Source organism: Haliaeetus albicilla, chromosome 4 (genome assembly GCF_947461875.1).
Source record: "Haliaeetus albicilla chromosome 4, bHalAlb1.1, whole genome shotgun sequence".
Taxonomy (NCBI): Eukaryota; Metazoa; Chordata; class Aves; order Accipitriformes; family Accipitridae; genus Haliaeetus; species Haliaeetus albicilla.
This window is the reverse complement of record NC_091486.1, coordinates 19,624,879-19,650,195: the sequence shown is the minus strand read 5'-3', so window position 1 is coordinate 19,650,195 and position 25,317 is coordinate 19,624,879. Positions and strand designations below refer to the sequence as shown.

General features: G+C 36.3%; 1 long non-coding RNA gene across 1 annotated transcript in view; it reads right to left on the bottom strand.

Annotated features, from left to right (window-relative positions):
• The window catches only part of LOC138684980 (uncharacterized), a 66,862-nt gene extending 47,740 nt beyond the window's left edge, over window positions 1-19,122 (bottom strand). The window contains exons 1-2 of the long non-coding RNA XR_011324197.1: window positions 18,770-19,122; window positions 17,601-17,717 (exon numbers count right to left, since the gene is read on the bottom strand). This is a non-coding gene — a long non-coding RNA (uncharacterized lncRNA). The remainder of the gene's footprint in view (window positions 1-17,600; window positions 17,718-18,769) is intronic.
• Window positions 19,123-25,317: the final 6,195 nt, after the last annotated feature.

The window sequence follows — 25,317 nt, the reverse complement described above, 5'->3', positions numbered from 1 at the left end:
CCTCAGGGAATGTCTGCGCTATGCAATTAAATGCAGTGCAGATAGCCCTGAACTGGTGCTGACCTGCCTACAAACTGACCAGCTGCGTTGGCATGATTTTGCACTTCAGTAAAATCTTTGACTCCCAGTAGTAAGCCCTGGCTCCAGCTCAGTGCCATGATGATGCAGACATACTGCTTTTGCTTCCAGAGCAGGAGTTTGATCTGCTGTGCTCTGTTGTGTGGGAGTCACTGAACTCTAGTATGGCTTCTAGCCGATGGAAAGTTATCTGTGATCCTGAATTTCATGTGAGCAGATTTTGCAATTGTAACTGCTCTTGAATACATACCTACAGCTTTGCTGTATTTTTGTCATCTCAGAAGTCCGAAAGAACGGTAGATCGACTTGACTGTGATGCCAAACACACATGCTATAGCAGTATCACTCATCCAGATTCAGTCACAAAGTAGAGACAAAGAAGATGAGGTAAAGCTGGCTACAATGTTTGGCTATAATTAATTCCTGTGGAATTTGATAAACATCTGTCTGTGATCTAGTGTACTTAAACTGCATGACAAACTTCCTGCACTAAGTTAGAACTGGATCTAATTTGACCTCAAGCTTACACACTTGTCTGCAGGTGTCTATTTACAATAGCAGCTCTTTGGAAGAGGGTTTAAACTTAACAGTGGAGATCAGGGATCAGATTTTCCTTTGCAGATAGGAGCTGACTCCTGAACTAAGGAACCAGCATGATTGCGGTATGCTCAGAAGGATAATACAGAATGGTTTGATTTTTTAAAATGATACGGCAATTGGTGTTTTGCTTTTTTGTTTTGTGTTGGGGGAAAACAAACTGGCTTTAAATTTTAAGTGGCTTTTGGATTTATGAAGGGAAGCAGAAAGGGAGGAGAGAAATACCTGTGTTAATGGGAGATTGCTCAGCTCTTGCATTTCATACATACATATGCATTGAACTTTTTTGCTAGAATGAAGCAAGACAAAGGGAATTTGGGATAATTCGCTCCCAGCAAGCAAACGTGCTTTATTCTCAGTTTAGTTTAGAGGATACGCAGTAGGTGTGAAAGATGAATTAGGGTTTGAAGATTGGGAGTGTAGCGTAGAAATCTGCACTAGGGGGCAGCCGATAACTGATGTGTTGGATTAGTAACATGGGGTCCCTTGTCACTCACAAATTGGCCCAGAAGTTTCATGTGCTGCGCAGCTTCTCAGGCAAGGTTTAGGCTTGCAGAAACTGTTTAGTGAGTGCTGCCTCTCCTGTGTAAATACAAGCATGAAAAGGTCTTGCACATGAGAGTGGTGGTGAACTACAGGGATACAGAAAGCTGGAACAAAGAGGTCTCTTAATTTTAGCAGTAGTGTTGTTCTGACTCCAGGCTTTTTCAAGAACTGCATTTTAAAGTGAGGTTGTTGATTTTATTTTATTTCATTCATTTTAAAGTAATTTATGTTTGTTTAGATAAAGTACATTTTTCTAGGGAAGGGGAAAGAAAGATGAAATTTAGCTCATTGTCAAAATAAGCAGAAAAACTACAGTCATCGAGCAAACAAGATAATTTTTGAAACTTTCTCCTTTTTTAAGTCGCTTTAATATAATATTATACTAAAGATTGTTGCTTATGGCTCAACTTTTCTGTCAGCAGCACATACTCATGAAATGACACTTCAGATTTTGAAGTGAATTTGCCCAATTCAACAGAACACTTTGTTATAAGCCTGGAATGCAGGTAGGAGTAGGAAGCTGTAAGTGCACTTCAGATTCAGAGGTTTAGAATTCTCACGGAGAGAACATTTATCTCAAGGAGGGAGGTGAGGTTCCATGACCATTTGGCAGACCTACCTGTGCTAAGATTGCCAGTCTGAGTGTTAGTTGGTTGTTGCAAGCAAGGTATGAGTTTCAGATCATAGTAAGAAATCAGAAAAAGTCCTGGTCAGAGAGGAGCTGAGAACTACTGCATAAACATACTTGAAATCTGCATTGTACTTACTTTGCAGAACACAAATTCAGCTCTTAGAAATGAAAATTTTATTTCCTGTTTTGCCAAATGAAGGAAGCTGAGACAGGGGGACAAAGTTATGCTTCCAAAGTGCCACAACAAGGAAAACTGGAAAAGTTTTTTTGACAAAGGAGGATAGAAAAGTGCTAGAAGAAGCAAACATTTCAATGGTAAAGTGTGGACCAAAATGTGGAGCCCTTGCTAGACTAATCCCGTTGGCTTTGCTATATAGACAGTGAAGAGAGACATGCTCCTCCAGAATCAGAGAAAGACCTTCACTTCTAAGGGAGGTTTTTAATTTTCCAATGATTAAAAAGAAACCCCAGGAAGATCTGGCTAGCAAGGGTGAAGTTTGATTCTTTATAGTGCCAGTGAATGATATTATAATTTCCCATCTCTATAACTTTCCTTCTTTCTTTTCTTCCAATATCTGGCAGATATCTTACAAAAGAGCATATGAACTGCCTGCTGGATTTCCTTAGTAGTAAGTATGTGGAAGTTTATGAATCTCAGCTTTTCCCCACTTTTTAAACCCTCAGAAGGTTATGGTAGTGCCCAAACACACAAGATCACGATATTTTCACTTTGGAACTGATATACTCTAGGAAGAATAAATTTAGTGTCAGTTTACATGATTCATTTTAAAGTAGGGTCCTGATACATAAATGAGGTTTGGACACTACCTTAGAGTGAAAATTAATAAATTTTGGCCCTGTGAACCAGAGTATTACACCTGTACCAAGTTATCAGCATTTCATATTTTAACATGTAAAGCTGCAAATTATTTGCTGCAAATTATTTGCATCTCCTTACTTGAGCTATTGCAGTTGTAATACACTGAAAACATCCTAACTGGAAATTTTCTTAATGGAGTTGAGGGCTGGTAGGGAATTTTGCATCTCTGACTGACTTCTTCACATGCTGCTTGAGCTATAACCATGTGCATTTGCTTGCCTATGTATTGAAAATGTTTGGGTTTTTATTCCTTCATCTTTGCACATCACTGATGTGCAATGTGGAGCAGTAAAGGTAAACTATTGTGTGGGGCTTCACATTTGATGTGTCAGTTATTTAATAGTGTATTCTTAAGACTACCAAGGGCACTCAGAGATTTAGGCAAGCACTTTTGTATCACACAGGAGTAAAAATCCCATTCTACCAAGTAAAGATGCAGCAGTGGAAAACCAAAAAAATATTAGCTGTATAAAGTGTGAGAAACTTTAATACCACTTCACAATGACTGTCTTCTGCCTGTTCTGATCAGAATCCAGATAATGCTTTTCATCTCTAGCTCCCCTGTATATTGTTTTTAGACTTACTATGTGATATCACCATCTGTGCTACCCACATTTTGGGTACAATTCTAGATCTGCATATTTTAAGACATGAATTTATAGAAGAAGTGCCTGAGAGTCTCAGAGTTACACAAACATTCTCTCTGGTTTTGTGCCATATCAGCATGTATCAAGAAGTAGTCCCTGCACCCCAAAGCTAAAAGTTCAAATCAGCAGAGAGAAAGGAAAAAAAGGGAAAACCACAGAAATAATAAGACAATATTACTAAGTGAGGTAGTTGTCAATCCACTAGTGTTGATCTATTTATAGGCATCAAGAGAAAGGACAGCTTGAAAGATGTGAACCTAGTGGGGCAATTTTATCAGTAAATGATCATCCATTATTAAGTTAGAACTTCGCTCTGGGGGTTATGGCTCTCATTTTACACATGCTCAGAATCATCATTCCTGTCACTACTGTGTTTTCTGCATAAAACACATTGCTGTTCTACAGCTGATCTGTGAAAATAAAACCAATGACAATTCAACCCAATGCACTGATCTGTATTTTTTGTCTTCTCTGAAAAACTTTCAGTTATGGTTGAATAACAACAAAGATTTCTTCAAACTTTTTGTTTCTGAAACAGATCTTCTGGCTGATGCAAACGTTAAGAAAAGACCATGAGAGAGGGCAAGGAAACCTTAAATGAATTCACTCATTTTTCAGCAGAGAACATGTTGAAATAAGCTATGTATTGCCAGAATTAGGCAATATTACCAGACACTGGTCTTCCAAATGTTTTTGATAATATGATTCCTTCTCACATGCCAGCTACATTAGAACCAAGCAAATATATTTTTAGTAACTACTTCAGAATTGTTTGTTCTTTTTCTGTTAACAGAATCATTCTTTATGGGCCCTAATTTTGACACATTTATATAAACTGAACTGACTGGCAGTAACTTAGTATATTAATTACACTGACATTCCCTTTTTCTATCTGGGTGACTAAATAATATAACCAAATTGATGAACCAATGAGACATCAGAAGAATGTGACCAACTTCCTTTCTGAGCCACGGATGACCCAATCTTCATTCTTGAAGGAAAGATATGTTGCTCTAAGATTAATTTCATGGATGACATTTAAATTTTCTCCTCAAATATTTTGTACATGGTTTTATGTTGAACTTGTTTATGGTAGATTGAGCCCAAATGCAAGCACCAATAACAAGTTCTTCAGGCTCTATAGAAACCAGAGTGATGGTACTAGCACAGCTCTGAGTTTGAGCTACTGGGCAGTGCATAGCTTGGACTTGACAACACTTTGACAAGGTCACGTGGCCTTTGGATCTGACCTGACTCCTGCTTTGCTGTGGAATATAATAACAATGCATATGATGCATTTTCTAGATGGTAATGGAAACTAATTCTGGTTCTGTTTCTATTCTCCTGTTCAGTGCTGTTAGTATCATTCCCCAGTGCGGCTATGCTGCTAGTATAATTTTTTTTTTTTTTTCTTATTCTATTTCAAAATGTCCTCACTGAAAACTGACCCAAGGACAAAGCTCATATATACCAACTGTCCAAGACACTTCTAACAAACACAGTGTAGGAGGGCTCTTCCAGTCCTGTCCATTTGAGTGAGCAAAAGGCTTGTTCTCATTTATACTGACTGTCATGAATACCTGAGAATTGTTGAAGGACAGCGTAAGCCAACACCTTTTTCTGGTTCCGCCTCCTGCTGGTGGTGAAAAAAAACTTTGGCATTTTCTGTGCATGTGTAACCTCGCTCTCCAGGCTGTCTTTAAGGCTTTTACCCTGTTAGAATGACGCAACATATTCCTTACATGAAAACCAGGACTATTTTGAACAACTTCTCATACAATACTTACTGATTTGTACTAGACCACTCATTAAGGCCTGAATGATTAATATTCCTCCACTTTTTTTCCCCAGATATTGGTGCATTGTAACCAGTGTGAAAGTTCAGCTGGTCAGATGGAAACCAAAACTTGCAAGATTTCAAGGCTGCGTTTAAGAGCAAAACTTAATCATTTTAACTGCCAGCCATGTCTGATTACTATACTCCAAACATTCATAGCTCTATCATAAATATATAGATTTTCACATTTTCCTAATAAATGAATGGAAATACCTTTTGGGGAATAAAGTGATATGTTTTAAAGGCATTTGTTTACTTTTTCTGTAAGCTCCTGAGATGGCTAACATACTAGTTGTTAATCACACCATCTGTTCAAGCAGTGTTTGACTAAATGAATCAATTCATACTTTTTCTTCTTAAAGCAGTTTTTTACAGAACAATATGTTTGTGTCTATTACCCCATCATTTGGCAATGTAATATGAGATATTTTAATTTTCCTATTTATTGTGCATGGATTTTCAATCTCCAAATATTTTTTTTAAATATGCATACAGCACAGAAAAGCTGTGTCTATTGATTTCTGTAGCACTGCAAACAGTGGAAAAATCTGTTCCATTCTGCTGTCAAATTTCAACCATCTGATTATATTTAAATGAGTTATTGCAACGTTTCATTCGAATGACCGCCATATAAGCGATTCCTCCTTTGTACCGAAGATGGCAGTGGTGCACAACCTACCTAGCCGCTGGTACTCAGCCTGTTGGTCAGATTTTGGTTACTGGTTCCAGAAAACAGCAAATTAGGAGGGGAAGAGTCTGCAAATGGGAATGGCAACCTTTTGTAGTCTTCCTTGTCTCAGTTGTCTCTGGTGAGCTTACATTTACATAATTCCAATCAAAATTCGGGCTAAATATGGAAACTGCAGCTTGAAATAAATATAAATCCAAGTTTAGGAAGACTGTAACCAATCTGTGTTAAAATTTGTGTTCCTGTGCATTTCCTAGCTTCGGCTGAAACAAAAAATCATCAATGTCTGTGCATGAAATCTTGGCAATTCCTGAAAGCTCATGTGAAAGGCTGTAAGTTTCAAGTGACTATGGGTTGTTTCTAACTCCACAGAAGCTTTGCACAAGTATGTTTGGATAAGTTCCTGACTCTTAGTTTACCTTAAGCCAACATTTTGAGGTTCACCCTGATGTAGATTCAGAGTAGTAATGCTGGGCTGAGCACCAGGGAGAATCTGACAATTAGTAAAATAGTTTCTGAATAAAAATAATGATTGGAGCCACACTGTTAGGACAAACAAATAAAATGAAAATAAGTAACAAAATTCCTTCAGCATGCTGTAAAGAGTAATTCTGAAGGAAAATTGACTGAACGACTTCCTAATAATTTTTCTGTTATTGTGGACTAAACATACCTTGGATACTACAGTGGAATCAGAGTTAATTTGTTCCTAAATTGTTTCTAAAGGCTATATCCTATTTACATGGTTGCTTAAGAAACAGTAAGTGCTTTTCCTCACTGCTGATATGCCACTGTCCAGAGAGTTTGCTTTATAAGAGAAGCAGCTGTGTGCTCAGAGGAAAATACCTATATGTTAAAGACAAAAATGGTTCTAAAATTGTGGTTCATTCATATTCTGTTTTTCAACCTGAGTCTTATTTGTGTAAATTCATATATAGTCAGGTTACTTGGCCAGACTTGTTTCTGAAGGATTGCATGCTATAATAGAAAAGTGTTTACTAAGTAATCAAGAATGTTGTTGAGATGATGTTAGCAGACTCTTCACCACCCCTTGGCTTGTCTGGTTTTATTTATTGATGGTTTGGGGTTTTTTTGTTAATAATAGAGAAAGAAAGTAAACCAGCAAATATGTCTCTGAACTACGTCTCAAAATTTTCAGGCCATAAATTGTAATCAGTATGTGTTGTGCCAGTGGAATATGGTTGTCTTGCTGGATCATAAATAGAGCATGAGTCTGTCAGTAATGCAGGCATCAAACAGGTGAATATACTAAGGAGTAGGTTCATGGCCTTGAACCGGCACTTAATGTGAACTGGAAGCCAGTGAAAGGTATGAAATAATACACGTATTGTTTTCTCAAGTGTCCTGGTAAGGTCATAAGCTGCTGACTTATTTTATAGAAGGTGGAGATTTTGTATTTCTTCTCTTTTAATTACCAGCTATCATTAGCCTGCTCTGAACGTATTGCATGAGTCATTGTGAGGTGACTCCTCTGAGAAAAAGGATTATTTCTTGGCAACCCGCAGACAAGAGAAGACATTCTTTCACCCTTCAACCCCTTTTTCAAACCTAAATATTTGGCATTTAGCAAACCTGATCCACTGTGTTGCCCTGACCCACAAAGCTTATTTGACGATGGAGTTCCTTCAGGAAAAGAAAAGGACAGCCTCTTGTTTAATCTCACAGCTTCACTTAGGTCTTGCTTAAGTTTCAGTTTGAACCAGCCACTGTTCATTCCAGTCCTGGTAGTATTAATATATAATGGCATTTATTTAATGATATCTTCTACTGGAGACATGTCATTCTCACATTGTTGACAATGAAGGTGTTTCATGTCTTCACCATTCCTAACGGCTCTTCTGTAAATGTAGAGAAAGGAAGGGAGGGAGGAGAAAGGATGGCCATACACTTTGTAGGCCTCTGGAGAATGAAGGCAGTTGTTATAATGCTACATGGTTCACTTGTGCTCTTGGGCTCAACAATACCTTATCAAGTATATTAAAGTCAGCACAGAGGGCAATACTGAGACTGAGGTTTAGTTTCCAGTTTTAAAGCCTTAGAGAAGCTCTACTGGGAATTTCTTCCCCAAGTCCTGATCCATCTCCTTCAGAAGTATACGTAAGCTACTTCCAAGTATTTTAGTTTACCATGTTATATTTTTTTTCTTATTATCGAAAACTTGATTTTTTGATTTTTCAACAAAATTTTCAAAACTTTGTGTTGTCTCCATTTAAGGGATTATGGAAGCTGACTTTTTACAGTATACTTTTCAATGTGGATGTGAGGTAACATTAGTAAGTCAGTTGTCGCATCAGATCACTGAGAAGCTCAGGTGGAGCTATGGCATCAGCATGAAATTGCTCCTATAGTGCTTTATCTGGTTAATTAAAAAGGATATCTGGGGGGTTCATGTCAACTTGAATAATGATGCGTTCTTTCTGTACATATTAGAATTCTCCTTGAAAAATCTAGTAAATAGCACTGCCATGTTGAGATTGTAGATTTTATTCAGCAGATAGATCAGGTCTGCCATTTTAAAAGGGAAAGTTATATGTTTTTCTTCAAAATAAAAACAATTCTACTGAGACAACTTACTCTACCTTCTTTGCATTAATAATCTGACAAATTTGACTTCCTTACATTTGTATCGCATTTGTAATTTTCTTTTTCACTCAGTGGAGTTGTTCCTTAAGAGTTCAAAATGTTCTTGATCTTTTTGATTCGGCAGCACTCTTACAATTCTCTAATACTGAAAGCAAAAAATCTTTCATAATGTAACCTGATCTCCTTATTGCTTTTATACTCTACGAGCTGAATTTGTACAGTCCTTATTAATATGGTTGATTACTAATTCATATATAAGTCCCGGTGACTTCTGTGGGATCATTTTTGTAAGTGCGTGTCAGCAGAAAGCAGATAGTATATAACTTTTTTGTATGTAAAAAAATATAATGTGAGTAATTACTTTTATTGCGGAAGGTCTCCTATGGGTTTGTTACAGATCTTTGCTAAAGACTTTACAATAATGATATAATTTTCTTCACTAAAATGTAAATTTTCTTGAAGATAGCCATTTTGAGTCCATTAAAGTATTTTAAAAGCTTTTAAAGATTTTCAATCAGTTAAACCCCATGATTTTACTGAAAATTGGATTGTACTAGATGACAATTTTAACTCTTTTGCTTTTTGTAAATAAAGGCAAAATTAAAATGAACAAATTTAAGAAAAAAGAAACAAGGGCCAACCTGAGATCTTAAAAATTTTTGAGAACTTTGAATTATTTAATATAGTTACAGGATTATTTGTTTTACATATCTGTTACTGTCAAGTTAGAAACTAAACTACATCTGATTATGTATAGCAATAATATTCCATTTGTATTGAAGGAATTTGTCATCAGTCTATATAAGTAATAACTAGTTTTCAGTATGATTGTTTTGAATTTTGTACTGTGGCTGACTGGGAAGTAGAAACAAAAGAGAAAATCCCATCAAAGTGCTCTGAAAGACAGCCAAACAGAAAAGGAATCTTTAAGTTTTTGAGGTTGTATCTGCATTGAAAGTTAGAGGGTTGAAGTCTATTTCTATTACTCTACCTCCAAATCTCTAAAATTAAAGAGTTTGGAAGTCTGTGTAATTTCTTTCTATACCGTTGCAATAGCATGAGGTATTAGGAAATATGTTTGCTATGAAGTGAGGTATTGGGAAATACGTTTGCTATGAAGTGTGCCATAGGACTGATGGAGTCCCTGCTGTCAGAGGAGGAATAGCATATAGTCAAATTGAAACTTATAATGTTCTCAATGATATTTCGATACATCAAGCTCTGGAATGTCAACAAATGTGAATTGTTATTATTTCTGTGTTTAGCTGTGGCTTTCTGTCCCATGTGAAAGATGCAGTACTTTTGGTCAGTAGTAGAGTCATTGTTCTTTTTTACTCTGGATTTTTGGTAAATAAGAACATTTTGAATCCCCAAATAAAGAAATAAATTTGTAGAATCCACCCTAAATCCATTCTGACAAAAAAGTTGCACCCTTGCTATCCACCAATAGGAGGGACAGATTTTTATGATATTTCATATAATAGCTCCTAAGAATCATTTAGCATCAAATACTCCTTACCAGACATTGCACTCGGTAAAGAACTCGCAAGTCCAGTGAGCTTTAAATTAAGTCTGCTTATGCTATTTACTAGCATCATGCTGCTAATTCATTACACGTCTTCCACCTACCTTTAACTGGTGTTTACATGATAATGTTTATGGCAGATTAGAGAGGAATAAGATAAAGGAAAAGAAAGAAAGGAGAAGATGAGTGAGACAGGGTACAACACTGCTTCTTTCATTATGAAAATTCTTTATCAATTAGGTCCATGTAATGTCTGATTCTCTACCATCCTCAGGCCGTACATAATCTGCTCTTCACTGAATCACATATTTGTTCATTATATACCATTCTTTGTGATATTGCTCCCCCAGTTACTTTCCTCTGTGGTGGTGGCAGCAGTGCTCTAGCAGCTTGACAGTCTCTAACTTCCAGTTTTCTCCTATTTTAAGGAAATTCTTGAAGTATTGTGGAAGAGAGAGAATTCAATAAAAAGCAAGCACTAACTGCTAGATGCAGGCCCTACAGACATTGTTAATACTGTAGGCCTATTTTCATAACAAAAGGAACTACAGTACAGTAATTCCACCTAGAATGGAAGCCTCACAATCAATGGACTATGCAGAGAATTTTTTTCAGTTAGTTTCTTATTCCTGTATTAGTTTGCATGTAAACTTTTTCTTTTTCCTTCTGTCACAGGTCCTTGAAGAATCAAATATTTTATACATTTTATTTAAAAATTGTAAAAATATTCCATTTGCAATTTAAATTGATTACATCTCAAAGCAGAGAATAAAAGGAAATAAAGACGACAGGAAGACTTGTTTAAAAAAATGCTGCAAATGTGGTGATGTATTTTTCAAAGACAAACATATCCTTTACACAGTGCAAGAATCTGGTAAGTTCCAGAATACTGTCAAATTACTGCAGCAGCGGTGTTGCAGTTGTAATAGAACCTCACCTCTTTTTGCTGCACTTGCTTTTGCCTCCTTAATCTCTTCCTTTACTCATTAATGTAGAAACGAAGTCTCTTATGGACTTAGCATAACACCCCCCTTATTTTCAGGCCACTCACAAATGCTTTCTAAGAACTTAAGTGAATCTTGTACAGGAAATGCAACAATGAGACTTGTCCAGGGTAGGCCAGATGGTAAGACTTTTGACCCTTCTAGATTCCTCCACTCTAGACAAGAGTGAACACAAAAATAATGTTTCAGAATCATAACAAACAAGGACATTTGAAAGCAGGTGTTGCAGTAAAGAGTTGTTATTTTCTCGGCCTGCTAACAATGACATTTGTTAGAAAGGTAAGAGGTATGACAATGGAGTCATCATTTTTACCAGGACGGAAGCAAACCAGTTCCAGTAGACTTAAAGGCACAGTAACATGACTGTCACGATCACCTCAGGCTGTTGGATTTTCTGTTATCAAATTGACTGTTATTGTGAAATACAGTGCCTCATGCCATTTCAGACAATGCTTCAGCATTCACTCCTTTCCTATAAAACTCTGAGTAATCTGCTTTTATGTAGAGAATTGAGTGGAGAGGGACTAACGCTTTCCCACATACTTACTGAAAGCTTTTCCTGTGGGGTTTATATGGTCCATAGAAAATGAACACAAAATTCCACTTAGTTGTCATTATGCATCATATGGGCTATATCCTCTAGGTCTTGATTTAGCCAGACATTATGATAATCCCTTCCTCAAAGGATAACCTAGAAATGGGGGTGTATCTACACTCAGGGTGTGTGAATATAAATTACAGATGGCAAACTACTGTATTTTCTAGAGTACAAGATGCATGTATTATTTATTTGTTATTTTGTGCTTACTTCAATTGTTTTAATAATAAGTATTTCTAACTACTTTACCTTCAGAATATACAATCTGCATGAGTTTTAAGAGCATATATTTTTGCTTCTGTTCGTTTCAAAGCAAAAGTTATGGTAAGCCAGTTTTGTATTATTACATCCTCTCAAGGGACGTAAGTAAAAAAAAGTCTGTGAAACATTGCACTAAATCACCAGTCAATGAGGCCACTCACAGTACATAAACCTAACTGTGTTCATAAGTCTTTTCTGGGTCACGGCTGAAGAATGTATTCACTTGCCAATACTGCCTTAAAGACAACTTAACAAACAAAAGAATCAAGCACAACAAGAAAAGCATCATTCTTATGAAGACACTTGACATTCCCTGAAGCACCCACACCCAAAAAAATCAGTCCACACCTGAAAAGCAGACTAAACTAAAAGCAGTTTAAATATGTTCTAGTAGGAGAAGTTCAAATATTGGCAAATATTAAGCAATCGTTCTATGTACTTCTAATTCATCTGGTTGCATTAAACTTGAATATGCAAAGGTCTCTCAGTATCACTGAGAAAACTGAAAACTTTATAAGCTCTGAAACTCACTGTGTTCACTGAAAATATGTAATTATACACTCAATAGGTCTGTAGTAATTCTAAATATGTTGTTGTCTTTTCATACTTCAGGTTCCTCAGGCATCATACAGAGTGTAATTAACCCTCAGTTGAGAACAACCCCTGTTGTTCATTCAATACATGAATTCTTTCAGTACGGCTGACATACTAAGTGGATTGTGTTAAGAGTATTTGTATATTGTTACAAAATGCTTTTGTTTTGTACAGGTTTTTGTACTACAGAGCATACTAATTGGAAAAAAGATCTATGCACCAATGTTGCCAAGTTACATGTTGAAGTATTAAAAATGTATAAAAAATTGATTTGTAATGGAAATACTGAATCTAAAGAAAGAGGTTTAAATGGCTGCTTCTCTCTGTCATTTAAAAAGTAACTACATCTATAAAACTTCATCTGTTTTGATAGGACATTCCATACATTCAGCTTAACCACTGAAACTTGTTATGGTCTATAGCTGTTTTCACCATTGAGCTTAAGCTATAAGTTCTTGTAATGCCTAGAATACTTTTTTTCTGATTGCCTTTAATATTTCTTATTGTGATACTAGAAGACAGATGAAAGAACTGGAGATCAGTATCTCTTCAGTTGTCTTTTCCATTCTTCAGCTTACTTAAGTGGCTTCTCTGCAAATTACTATTTAGCCACCCGCAATTTAAGAGAACAGTTTTGCAGATACCTAATTGATGACATGAGATTTGGAAAGGGTCTGTAAACTGCTTTGCAAGGCTTGCATGTTAGCTACAGCATTTAAAATGCAAAATAACTATACTAAGTATTGGGAAACATTTTATTGTGTTTTATATACTTTGTGGCATTTAAAGAGCTGCTTCTGTTTCTGTTTTGGAAATGCCATGTAAAGTCCATTGAATTGAATATAGGTCGTATTTTTGTATTTCACTTGTGTAGGAATTTGTTTGGTGGTTTCTTTTGTATTCAGATTATCTTTCCACTTGATTCTTTCCCTCCAGTTGCCTGCCAGTTATCTCTGACACAGGAATCCATGTTTATAGAAAAGTGGTGAGGAAAAGTTTGTCTAGTGTAACAGAATCAGGATATAGATGTGTTCTAGGTTCATCTTTAAAATTCTGTTCTCATGGCTATCTATGGCCAGCAGCTGTGCCCATAGAGCCGAATCCTCATTCCCATGTCTGCCTCTCTGGGGTATGTTGGCAAGTGTATACGAACAGAATACATTTGAATAACATTTGAAAAATATCCTTGTGACATTTATACATGTATAGTTGGAGAGATGCTAGTGGCTTCAGACCTGTTTCGACATAGTTTTGTACATAAAACTACATCTCTCCCTACAGTATTTCAACATTTACTGTCTTGGGTCAAGATGAAAGAAGATAAATATTTTTAAGTTTTTTCTCTTGGAGGTTAGAATATTCTATTTATCTTCCTTCAGGTGGAAGAGAAAAAGAAATGTAAGATCTCTTAGTCAACATCTATAATTAAAAGAAAGGCGAATGAATGCTGTTTAAAATTGTATATGAATATAGTCACTTATTAGCAAGTTTTCTGCTATTTGCTGATATGATACTACTTTCTGCTAATGCTGATATGAACAATTCATTTCACTGATGGGCAATGACTGCATAATTTAATAAGAATACATAAGTACTTAAATTAATTTTAAAGCTGTAAATGTGTGCATAAGCAGTTAATCTGGGCAGCATGAGAGATAGCCCTGTGAGTGCTTCTCTGACAAAATACAAATAGTTGTTAATCTATATGCAAAACTGAATTTGCCAGAAGAAACAGATAAGTTTGGCTATAATCATGGCTTGTTCAGGGAAAAGTAAACTAACTGATCATTGTTCTTCGGAAATACTTTAATGGAAACAAGAGAGTATTAATTTGATCTTTCAGGAGTCATTCAGTTATTAGTTAACACGAGGGCTATCCAGTAATGTAGTATTTATCATTAGGTTATACACCAGAGCTTCCAGACACTTAATGCCTGGGATGGAATGTAATTCAGATCATTTCACTTCAAAAACAAAGGCCGTTTACCCACTTGAACAAAAGGAGGATGTTTATTAGTGGGTAGCATCACAGATCCAAGGAGACTTGGCCAGGCATTAGAACAGCTGAGAACATGACGAATTTCGCTCAAAAACACCTACATTTTCATTCTGTGAGCTGTAAGGAGGAACTACTTTGTTCACAATTTTTCACCTAAAATTATTTTGCAGGTGTTCCTCATTGAGAACCAGGAAAGGGTATAATCATCTCTTAAATTTTGCCATTGAAATTGAGTGTCATTTGATATATGAAGTTTAGTAAACAGTCTAAATGTTTTGAAAGTATTATTTCAAAATTTGAGCTAAGACTTTTAAGCAGTTGGTTTACAACTTTGAACAATGCACAGTCAAGTGTGTTTTACTGTATTTTTCTCCTTTCAAATGGAACAGATAATGAGAAGCTCACTCAATTCAATGTCTCTAATTAATAGGTAAATGAGTGTTGTTTAAAATGATTCATGAATGAAAACACTCAGTTTTATTCTATAAGCAATGGCTGATGTAATGATCGAGATTTCTTCTCTTTCTATGAATCAATATTTTAATAACTCCAAAAGAAGAGGAAAACATGGAAGCCTCCAACTACTTTTCCACTAACTTCCATCTGAGCTTTCTTGAGGACTACAAAACTCTCCCGGGAAATTTGTGGCAAAAAAATTTCCTCTGTTCTAGCATATCACTGGAGGTTTTAATTCCAAATATCAAAAATTGGTGGCAGTTATTGATTGATTTCTGATGTAACTCACCTCTTGAAAATATGAATATTTTCCAAAACTCTGAAAATAATCTTCTAACATGAGGTGCTTCTAGCATCTGTAAAGGACACGGAAAACTAGACTACATTCCTTATGGGCTTTTTGGTTGGTTGGTTCTTTTCCAGAGCTATTCCACAGGGTGAGATAAAGGAGGCCACATGAAATTGACACAGATTAGAGATTTTAGACCATTGCAATGATTGTGCGTAACTTCTGCGACATTCTGCACATCTTTTTATCTTCTTCATACCTTCTGTTTAAAATCTCTTACAGAATTCTTGCAATTTACATTAATGAAAACATGTATGTGCTTCAGGAACAATAGCATTGCATCTCCACAACTCATTAGGAAGTAAAAAACCCTACATTCAAAATAATGTGCAAGTAAAACTTGCATTTAAAACTGTATTGCTACATAATTATCCTGTTTACAGTCTTTCCTACAGCTTTTCTCACAGAAAAATGTAGATTTGGATTGTAACTGGAATAAAAATGCCAGAAAGCTTTGGCAAGAAGATGGTTGCTGCATACTTAGGGATATTGCATGGAGAAAGAAATGTGTTTGCAATTAGGGAAACACAGAACAGTTCTGATTACATCTAAGAAAAGCCAAATAGAGTAACTTTCTGAAGGACAGGCCATGTAAGCTTAAGTGGATGAAAACTCAGCTTACACTAAAGTAGTTAAAGGAAGTACACAGGTTCTCACAAAGCTGCTTTAACAGACCAGCTATTTCACAGTCTTCTATAATCCATTTCTAGATTTGTTCTTGAATTAAAAAATACACATAATTTGTCCTGCAAGGTTCAAAAAGTTTGACCAGTTTTCTCTCAAAATCTGTGAGTAACGGTTACAAAAAGCCAAAAAACATTCTGCTGAATATAGTGGTAATCTATCTACTGAACTCAGTGGACACTAAATAGCCATAATTGACTATAATGTGTTTTTAAAAGTATCCAAACACTGTTTGATTTTGAGAAAGATTTAAATGGAGAGTTAAAGAGCTGCTGCTTCTTCTCAACAGAAGGTTTTCATATCTGCCTGACCCTTGGAATCCAGGCACTTCTAAAAAGCATTACTTTAAAAATATTTTAAAGCACTCAGTCTGACTAGGTAGTGTTGGACTGTTTAGTCTCACGCACTTCTACTTTGAGCCCAAAAAATTATACAAGCTAAACTGCTGAACTTGGAGAACTAAAGCAACTTAGATCTGCTGAACTAACGATGCCACAGAAATGTCTACATAAGGATTATCTCTGCAAAATACAACTTCTGATTGAGTGGTGTTGACCAATTGCCTCTTATATCTGACCAGCAGGCAGGTTGAACAGAACTTGAGACTGCACAAAAACCTGCATTTTGAGATGGTTTGACAAAGCTAAAGCTTCGGAGTGAGTTCCTTGTAGCATTCTTTGCCTTGACATGAGACCATATTTTCATGGCACACAGCACTAACAGATGTGGTACTACAGTTTAATTTACTATGAATAGCCAAGTTTCATCAAAGCACTATTATTCTCAGAAAATGCCTGGAGAATGTTAAGACCTTGTCTTTTCAAAATGTAGTACTCATGCCTAACGTCTTCCAATTACCGATTTTTCTAATGGTTATCTTACCATTAAGAATTTCAGGTCCCTATTCAGAAGGGTAGTGACCAAAAAGCTTCTGAGCCCTATGTCTGTGACACCTCAGAGTCTCACTTGTTGTTGGATGTACAAATAAATGAAATCATTCTTTTTAGAAACAATAAGTGAGCCAAAGGAAAATGAAGATATTTCAGTAAAAAAAAAAAAAAGTTAATAGAGCCAGTATTCTTAAAACAGGTCCACATCAGCACCTGTAACAGCTTTAGAATTTTAACTCATGTTTGTAAGAAAAACAAATCCCATCATCTTTATATAAATGCAGAAGAAACTTTCCACAGCAAATGGCAGCAGAAGTGGAAAGGGAACAAGACTGAAATTCTCATTCAACGTAGATGTTTGCTTTGTATATTTGTGGAAGTCAAGCAGGCAGTATTTCTGTCCCTGGAACAAACTGTGTCTAAAAAGAGGTCTTGAAACACCTTCTTTTCCTATATCCTTCAGAACCATTGTGTATTCAAGAGCATACCTGAAGGGACACACCAACCCTAGATATTAAATCCCCAAATCCAGCATGCCTTCTTGTGTGAACTTCACCTGTGTAAGCCATTCTTGCTAGAAATTAAGGATTTATACACTGACATTAGGTACCAAACCTGCAATTATGTTTGCCAAGTGCAGGAAACTTTTTCTTCAGCTGATAAATTTGTCACAACTCCCTTGAAGAATGCCATGGTATGTAAGCATATAATTTCAAGAAAAAGCTATTATACCTTAGGAATACTGCTTTAAAACATTCTCCTAGGGTTTTGCTCTTGCACGACATATGCTTATTTCTCATTGCAGGTCTACCCAGCATTGCTGGGCATAGAGTGCTCCCCATTCTCCACCTAGAAAGGAGAATCATGGATGTAAGCACAGCCCTTATACTGCTGTTCCGAGTGCTATAAACCAGACAAAATTTGTGGTATGTTGGGACTACTGTAGTTTAACCTCTGTGTTCACAGAATCTTTTTGTACTCTGTGTGATCATAACTTATCTTTGGAAAAACATCTTATTTTTAGGTTTTTTGAGGGTTAACAGTACAATATATGGTATGCTTTACTGATATTTTTCTCATTCTGTAGCAACCCTAATGTTAGTTGGTGGAATTCTCACTATGTGATATAAAGATCAATTGGTATAAAGGTGTTTTCCAAGAATTGTGATTACTTTGAAGGATATACTGTAAGGCATTTGTCTGGAAGCAATTAAAAGCTAATATAAACTCACCGTTTATTTTAATCAGTCAATCATACTCATTCCTTTCTCTCAGTGTTTTTCTTCTGTTTTAAGTTTTTTATTCTTAACTGTCAATAACAGCTTTTGACTTTTCCTCTTTCATTTCCCTTCACAGATCAAATCTTTTGGATCTTTCAGGGTTTTCAAGCAATGTTCTGACACACATTCAAAATTTCTTTACACTGCAGTCTTTCTATTTTCCTTTTGTTCTTGATTCAAGTATAAATGGTTAGGTTCACTTCAGTTATTTACAATATACTTAAAAATAACTTCATGTGAGTGTAGTTAGTAGATCTTTTCATTTTTTTCCTTCTCCCCCAGACCTTCACAAACTAAAAGAGTGCTCACGGTTTACTGACATCTGAGTTGACACAGGTCCAGATTTAAATCTCAGACATACAAAGAAGAGTATCATTTAAGTGAAAATCTATCCACTGTTCTATGACAAGGATGTTCTGATTTTCCAATGCATATGTTGAGAACTGTTGACATAATGACTAAAATGCATGATCCCTTTTAAAAACATTTAATTTCTTCATTATATGCTATTCCATTTTGCATTCGTTCTTTTTAATATTGTAAATGGATACATACATAAAAGCAAAGTAGAGACAGTTGAAAAGGCTATTGCTATCGTTATTCAGAAAAAAGTATACTCACCACTGCCTTTAATAGACCTTTGCCTGAATAAAAGACAGAAAAATAAAATCCTTTTTATTACAACTTGTAAAATCTTGGAGTCTAGTCCTTACATCTTTCCTCACTTGCAAGAATAAGTACTGAGAATTTAAATTTCATCAAACTGAAGGATGCTGCAGAAACATGTTCCTCCCTGTTTCATTAGTGCTATGAAACAAAATGAAAACACTGCCTCTAAGTATTTCTTTCTAACAGACTTTAGTGGCTGATTAAATATTTGCGTGGTTCAATAGCAGTTCTGTAGAAGCAGGCTCAATGCTCAGAAATTCACTGAGGTGCAAGACAGACTCATATCGTGGTGAACTGTTGTTAAATTCTTCTAGTATGTGAAAAGGCATGGAGCAGTATGTACTGAAGCACCACCTCTTACATAAAGATATGATTTATTTTCACTAAGAATTTCTTAATTTGGAAATACTCTATAAACAAAACCAAATCTGGTGTGTGAGCTTTTCGCGTTATTTTCTTCCCTCTGGATATGATTATTTGCATTATTTTTAACAACTTCATAGAAAAGTTCTATGCAGTCTGTTTTTGCAATGGGCAGTATGCTTACCGGGAATGACTTATTGCTTAAAAGATTACGGTCTACAATATAGACCAAGGAAGGCAAATGCATTCTAACTTGGAAATTTCAAGAAAAGCTGTACTGTTTTACTGTTTTATGACCTTCATTATGGCCTTAGAATTGAAAAATCTTTCTAAACTCCTACGCATCTGCTCTGAGTAAAGCAAATGTTTGTGCTGCTGCTCTCCATAATCCCCTTTTCCTTTCTCCCACATCTGCTACTGACCAGGCCTTTTCTTGATTGTTATGGAGTGCTTAGTTTGAAAAGACACAACAACTTTAAAATGAGAAGATGTCATTGTTATTAAAACATTTTACTCGGGCTCAAAACCAGGGTTCAGGAATCTTCAGATTTCCTCAGTGATTTTGGGCAGCTGACTGAATCCCCCCATGCTTTGGTCTCCTATTTGTAAAAGGGAATAATAATATTTATTTTTAGGAAAAAAATATTGCTGCTTATTTTGATTGAAAGAATTTGGTCATTGCGTAATATGAGGAAATAATATAATGTGAGGCTTCTATACACTGTATATAATGAAAATATTTTTAAAAGTAAGAATACCATCTCAAAATGCTTTAAAATTAAATTATACATGAATTGCTACCTTTGGTTTTTGAGTGTATTGGACCTTCTGCTGCTTCAGTATTTGTAGACAGTGAAATAGTAAACTAGTTGAATAAAAAATACTAAAGCTTTTCTGCACTTCTGTTGAACACTACTAAGCTCTATGTAAGCTCTATGTACTATATTCTGTAAGTGCTAAACATCGGAGCTTGCCTTACTGTAATGTTCATTTGGAAGGCCAAATGTCTGGAGAGAAAGCTTATTAAGGCTTGCCCACGTACGGAAGCTTCTATTGGTTTAATTATATAAATCAGATTTATATGACATGTATAAACACTACACTGTACTGTATCTTGGCAGGCACATGTTATGCAATTTGCTTCCAAGATTTCAGGTTGCTGAGCATCATATATTACGTGCCCCAAACACAATGAAAAAAACAAAGGCAAAAAAAAAATGCAACCCTCTCCCCCCTGCCACCCCTCCCGTAGGTCCAGTGGTACTGAACCCAGGCATATTTAGCTTTAGGATTTCTGTGATTTTTCTTGGCACTTTACCAAGTGGAGCAGCCTTAAAAATTGATTCAGAGGAGAGCTTGTCGACCTAAACAAGCATGTGCAGAAGAGGCTTAGCTTGTCAACACACTTTTTTGAAGCAGATCTTACACTGCATCCTCTTGCTTCCCTCTAATGAAGGAGAAAGCCACAGATCCTTTGAATTAATTGCTCCTGCTTTCAAAGGAGTTGTTTATACAGCAGAGTAAACATTCAGTGAGTTGTTTAGAGATACTTATGGTATGGAGATGTTACTTGTTGCAGAAGATGGGAGGACACAAAGCTCGCTTGCCTTCCGGAGGCCTTAACAGTTGTGTTGATAACAAACACGCCATTCTAGGATTGCATACAAATACAGGATGACCAGAACTGACTGCAGAGTTTCTACATGAAACTGTGTGAAAAACTTATTCTATCTTCCATTTCAGAGCAAACTTTCAGAGGAACTAATACCAGTATCAAAGGGGTGAGATTACACTCATGTCTCTGGCTGCTTCAGACTCTGTTGGTGCATTGCAAACCAGTCTGGTTTCAGCAAGGCAGCTGCCAGGGGATGGCAGTGGTAGTAAATGGTTGTGAACTGACAGCTGGCCAGTGCATACTGTACCTCTAAAAATGTACTAGAAATAATACCTAATTTCAGGAAAGATTTACAAATACAGTAGGATCAAACTGAACTGCGCTCGTACTTCCCTCCTTCAGGTGGGTGGCCTCTATGACACCCATGAAGGGAACATTTGTAGGTCACCTGGGATTGCAGGTGTGTGACTATAGGTTTGAGACATAGTGGTAAGGTGGACAGCAACCGCAGCAGGCTGAGGAAATTTTGTGGTACCAAAGGGCAAGCAAGTACTTTGTTTTCTCCTGGAAGCACAATATGCAGTGTCTTATTGCCTGTGATTGTATGGATGGCAGGTGAGAGGAGTGTATTTGGAGTTTCCTGTTCCTGTCAAAAATGCATAGTTCCTGAACAGGCTGCAGAATGTGGAGAAGAGGAAGCTGTAAGGGTCAAATACTTGTGTGCGAAAGAAAAAAAAAAAAAAAGTAGCTCCTAAGATAAATGGAAGTGTTGATACAGGCGGTGCCTTAATATCATAGTGTCATATTCCCACATGTCAAATATTCCCTAGTTGCAGCTTGTTGCCTCTCTTTACACACATTGCAGTTAATTGTAGTTGAAAATAGAAATATCGTCAGAGTGTACATACAGCAATGTGAAATGTGATGGCTTTTATTTATTGTAGATAGTTTACTTGAGTTGTGAAATGTCTTCTGTGCCCTACTTCATAGTTGTTTTGATTTTAAGTTTTATTTGTCCCAACTGAAGGGACATACCGAAATACAGAAGGCTGAAAAAGCTGTTCTTAGTTTTGTTTGGTGACAGATTTTGCATTGTTTTAATTGATTGTTAAGACTAAATTCTGTACATTTGAAATTAGACCTATATTTTCTAGGAGGAGCTTTAACCTGCTCCAATTTAATATCATATAGCAAACTCCAGCCTTCAGTCAAGGCTGAGGCAGACACAAGGGTAGCTAATTCCTTTTTCAAGAGTCCACAGAATTGTCCTTTGACACCATGTACAGAGTACATTTACAAATGAAATCCTTTATCATTCTAGACCTTTTCTTAAATATTTTTAGCTTATGCAACAGCATCTGGTTTAAAACAGGAAACAGGCTTACAGCTAAATGACTTTTGCACATAAATATTTAAGACACTATATACTGAAATGTGACACCACAAGTTATCACTTCCCGGTATGCAGCCTCTTATGCTCAGTTTTATTTTGGCAGATATAAAATATCACAGAGACATGATAAATGTAAAGTCCTTCTCAGAAAACAAATTAAGTTCTAATACCACTTTGGAATGCTATAATCTTAAAGGAGTATTTCTGATTTTATTGAATTGCTGTGTTTTGGGGGGGGTGGTTGGTTTTTTTCCAAAGGTAATCTGCCTTCACATTTACTTAAAAGTTTGACCTAGTCTGCTCCCTCTTCAGCCAGTGGGAGCTCTGCTGTAGATTTCAGCTGATAATTTGTATTGCAGGAATGTGTAATACAAATAGTGTAAACTCTCTTCTTTCATGGGATATCTACAAGCTTTAGGAGATACATTAAGCAAAAAGCATAATTATTCTGGAATTCAGTGTTGGGGAGGAAGAGTTATAGCATGTAAGTAAATGATCAGATTGGCGATTGATGTGTTTACTACATGAATGCCTTTTTTTTTTTAATGTCCTTTCTCAGTTGTGTGTCCTTTTCCCATGCTTGTATTTGTCTTTTTCTTCAGAATATGAACTACATACGCCTGCTGTTCTATCTACTCTGCCTCTAGCTGGCCCATTTCAGCTAAACAACCTGGGATGTTCTACTACCTCTTCACTGGTCTCAAACAGACTTCTGTCTTGTTCAGAACTTTGCAGTGGGTGGCAGTAGGCATGGTAGAAGCCAGTTTGAAAGCGTGCGAACTCTTTTAGATGTCAGGGGCCCCAGACTGGTTCTTCCAGACTTTGGCACATCTTAAGAGATCATCGGGTAATCACTCATGGTTAATCTTAATGAAGGTTTTAGTAATAGTGGATAATTTAATGGCTAATAAGGACTTCATTTTGTACTTGTTCAGCTCAGGAGGGATTTGGGGTATTACATTCTGTTAAGTGGACATTTACAAGACGCATAAAGAGATGTAGGCCTGCCATTGAAGTATTCCTAAGTCATAGATACACCACAGGTAAGAAAATGGTTGAGAACAATTGTCCACAAACTGAGTGGGCTGCTAGAAAGGGAGCAAAGGAAAAATGAGAGGAGAGGCATGGGCAGTTCGAAGGAGGTTGTATGCACAGTGTGTCTGATAACAGGGGAGGGGCAACATGCAACAGAGCAGAGTAAGCTCTGACATAGTAGGGCTCTCAGCTATGAGTAGCTTTACCCAGAGCTGTTGTTCTGCTCCAGCTTACTTAGACTGAGTTCCACCTGCTTCCCACAGACCTAGGAGAGAGGGAGGTTGTGGGAAAAATTCCTTTCTCTTTCCTCCACAGCTGGTGGGCATGATCAGAAAAGAGAGTCAGGGACAGCATTAGAGGATGGTATGGTTAGAAAGGAGGACTCTGATGACAGTTCCCTCCCATTCCAGAAAGCTTTACAGCCCTGTCAACTTGCAGTTTCAGTTTTGTGTAGTTTAAGCTTAGGTGCAAGTATTTTTAGGAATAATATTTCCTTTATGCTGTTTCTAAAGAGCATCACTTATATAATCTAGAGAATACATGTTCTTAGCGTTGTACTTCTAAGTACATTGATAAAAACAAGTAGGGATGGACATGCAAGGTTACAAAATAGTGGCTAGGTATTCTAATATTCTGATAAAACATTCTATTAGATTTATTCAAAACTACATGAGGAATTTACTGTGCATTTTGAATAAAAATCATAGCCTTACTCTGAACAATGGTAACATTTTATCAGTATTGGTTTAAGCTGTAAGGAGTTCTGAAAAGTTTATAATCTCTTAAATTTTTTCATATCAAAAGCCAGTGTTAACAGTGATCGTATTGATTTGATTCTTAGCATGGCACAGTTTTGACCCAAATTTTGAAAATAAGTAATAATTTCTATGAAAATTAGCACTGAAAAAAATAAAATATTTTCAATTGTCCTGTGTTTCTTATTCAGCTCAAACTTGCACTGAAGTAAAAAATGACCAACTGAGGTTAGCTGTGATGAAAAAACACTTTCTAGATACATCAATCATTAAGTAGAATATTTTAAAACTATATTTATTTTTATCCACAAGGGGAACTTGTATTTGCAGCAACTGAAGAGAAGAAAGAAGTCAGTGTCGCAACTAATTGTTTTATACCTTTCCACTAAATTTTAGCAGATTTGAGCTTGAACACTGCTCTTTTCTTGCTCCACACTGGTCAGATGATAAGGATTAATTTGCTGTGACCTATTTGTTTTGACCTTACTTTGACCTTTAAGCTTTTTTATCCCTTTTCCTGACACTGTCTGTCATCTACCTTGGGCAGCCAAGTATAACTTCAAAGCAGTGTTCTGTAGGATACTTAGTTTTATAGCATAGTCATTCATTCCAGCACATAAAAGATCATTTGCCTATAAACATTGTTCCTGAAGATAGGAGTAAAATGGGTCCATTTTAAGCTTCCCAGGTTAGGCTTCTGGGTGAATGTTCCAAAAAGAATAAAAGAGGTGGCACATACTCTTTCAACTATTTAAGTCCATTATTTAATTTAATTCCTGCAGGAATATTAGCAGAAGAACCTCTGTATATATGATATAAAAAATGTCCATTGTGTTGTATTTCAAGAGACCGGGCTTCATGCAGTTTCAATTGTGTTTAAAGCCATTTTACTGCTAAGTTTTCACCCTTCTGTTGGAATGTTTTAATCCGTCTCTGATTATTACATATGAACCAGAGGTATCAAACCTGTAGAGTTCACATCTGGCTTGGGCACTTACATGTATTCCAGATTGGTTTTGACACGTAATTTTTTTCCCTCTCATCTCTAATGATCCCACATGCACTTTATAGGGCTGCTCTGACCACTCTGCTTGCACATATTAATTATAGCTAGACTTGAGTGTTTTCCAGTGGCTACCATTTGACATGGTGATTTTTCTTTCCTTTCACTATGGCAGGTGACAGATAGTTCTAACTTCTGCAAGTTCCATATCTTGCTATTCAAGAGGAGCAAAAATGAGAACTTCATGTTTCTAGTGAGGGAGACTCCTAAATTTCCAGTGAGATGCTGTACTCTAAGTATAACATCCCAAACTGTTGATCTTAAAAGTGTAATGTT